Source organism: Nomascus leucogenys, chromosome 16 (genome assembly GCF_006542625.1).
Source record: "Nomascus leucogenys isolate Asia chromosome 16, Asia_NLE_v1, whole genome shotgun sequence".
In the NCBI taxonomy this organism is placed as follows: Eukaryota; Metazoa; Chordata; class Mammalia; order Primates; family Hylobatidae; genus Nomascus; species Nomascus leucogenys.
Genome location: NC_044396.1, coordinates 60,394,171 through 60,397,020, shown reverse-complemented (window position 1 = coordinate 60,397,020; position 2,850 = coordinate 60,394,171).

Below are 2,850 nucleotides of genomic sequence, written 5' to 3'. Positions count from 1 at the left end.
AATGGACTAAAGACCTTAAAAGACACATCATCAAAGAAACCATATAGATAGCAAATAAGCATATGAAAAGATGCTCCACATTACATGTCATTAGGGAAATGAAAACTTAAAAATGAGGTAAAACTACACATCTGTTGATATGGCCAAAATCCAGAATACCAATGACACCAGATACTGGCGAGTGGAGGAACAGGAATGCTCATTCATTGCTGGTAGGAATGCAAAATGGTGGAGCCACTTTGGAAGAAAATTTGATGGTTTCTTACTAAACAAACTTTACCATATGATCTAATAACACAATCCTTCGTATTTATCCAAAGGAGTTGAAAAGTTATGCTCATACAAGAATCTTTACACAGATATTTATAACAGATTTATTCATAATTGCCAAAACATGAAAGCAACCAAGATGTCCTTCAGTAGGTGATTAGATAAGTAATCAGTAATCTATGGTACATCCAGACAACAGAATAGTATTCAGCACTAAAAAGAAACGAACTATGAAACCATGAAAAGACTGAAGGAAACTTAAACGCATGTTACTAAGTGAAAGAAGCCAAGCTGAAAAGCTTGCATACTGTATGATTCCAACTACATGACCTTTTGGAAAACGCAAAACTATGAAGACAGTAAAAAGATCAGTGGTGCCAGAGTTTGGAAGAGGAGGAGAGGGATGACTAGGTGGAGCACAGGGTATTTTTAGAGCAGTGAAGATACTCTGTGGAATACTGTAATGATGGATACATATTATTATACATTTTTCCACAGAACATATAACAATGAGGGTGAATCCTGGGACTTTGGGTGGTTGTGGTGTGTCAGTGTAGGTTCATCAATTGTGACAAATGTGCCAGTCTGTTGTGGGATGATGATAATGTGGGATGTGGTGCTTAAGTGGAGGCAGGGTAGTGGGGGAATTTGTATAGATCTCTATATCTTCCTCTTCATTTTGTTGTGAACCTGCAACTGCTCTGTAAAAGACTCATTAAAAATAAGAAATAGATAAAACAAAGTCCTTTAAAAAATTAATTTAAAAATAGGTGAGATAAACATTTGGGGCTTCTCCAAAAGAAAATAAAATTGTTTTTCACTTATTTTTTTTTCTTCTTTCAGACTGGTAGCTCTATTAGCATGTTTTGTTAGAATACATATTTAAGCATTCTAATAGTTAGCTAGCTATACATTGTATGTTTACTGCAGATGATTTCCAAAGAGCTCTAAGCAGTTTTGTAGCTGGGAATTTTACTCATTCTCATGGCATGCGTGCTCGTAGGACAAAATACACTGTATGATGCTCTGATATTTGGAAAGGGTCATATGGTTTAGAGAGCTTCAAAACATCACTCAGCAGATGAGTGCAGTCCCCTTGCTAGTGCTCAGTGTTTTACCTAGAAAATTTATAGTTATTCCAATTGGATTATGTCATTAAATACAGATTTTGTCAGCCTTGTTAAACCCTTACATCTAGAAGGCATCTTAGAGACTAGCCTAAAATTCTTTCATTTTACTATTGGGAAATTAAGATTAAGGGAGGCCAATGATTGCCTAATAAGTTAGAAATGGAGTTAGAACTAGAACCTCAGTTTCCTGACTACCAGTCCAGTACTTTCTAGAACTTTCCGTATAATTTTGGGAAATAAGGAATATGTTGCATGGTATGAGAGGGCAGTGCTTGCTCTCATCAGTATAATGCACTCTGTGAGTTGTTTTCCCAGGGTCCCTGATCCTACCACACTCTTTAAGCCAATGGGGTCTAGAACAAAGGATTACATTAGGACAGTAGCTGGAGGAAGAGTATGATGGAAAAAGGTTTAATTGGCTTTTGTTAGCATCATACTGGAATGCAGCTAACGGTAATGTATTAATACGTCAGGATACCCTTGCAAGGGAATTTCAAAATAGAAAAGTCACTCTGTGGAGCAGAAAATATTGAAATAACTTGTAAAACAGCATTCAAGTTTACATCTGTGAAAGGGAAAAGATGTCCATTCTTTCCTCCACCTTTAATGATTCACTGTGTTTGTTGGCCTAATGCAGTTGTTGTCATTTTTATTCTGTTTCATTAGTAAGTTCCTAAAGAGCATGCCACTAGATTTGATTATATGATGACATGTAAATGAGAAAACATGCCACATTCTTTTTTGTGTGGATAAAGTGTCTTGCTAATAACAATGGGGAAAATAATAATATGCAAGCCCTAAATACTTGTAGAAGTGCTTTAATGCCAATGCCGTTTGCTCTCCAAAAGCAACCTCAGGACATATGTTTTGGTTTTCAACCCTCAAAATGGATAAGCTCTATTTTAAGGCACTGTTTTCAAAATTATTAGCTTTATTTATATTTATGTTTAAAAGAACTCCCTTTAATAATATCACTTCAGAAACAAATAAATAATAATAAATGACATCATTTCATTGAGAGAGTAAACAGTCAACAATTCATTGTAGTTTTTAAATAGGTTAGAATTAGAGTTACTGCCGAAAAATCACTGTTCTTCGTTCTGTGTTTCCAATGAGAAAAATAAATCAATATAAGAAAATGTCACTTTGGTGAGGTTATTAACAACCTTAAATTACAGGGAGGTTCCTCTAAAGAGGAAAAAAGGATGATAAAACATGTCTACTTGAAATGGCTTCATAGTTTAAGCAAACAGCGTAGCCAAAAAATGTCCCACCCAGCAGGAAATGGTAACAGCCTTAAAATAGTCCAGAGAAATAGACTGTTTCAACAAAAAGTTAGGGAAAAAAATCAACCCACGACATCAATTGAATTTTGACTGAGACTGTCAAAGACTTGGGCTGGAAAAACATAGTATTAGGGAATCTAAAACCCTTAAACAGTATTGGAAAA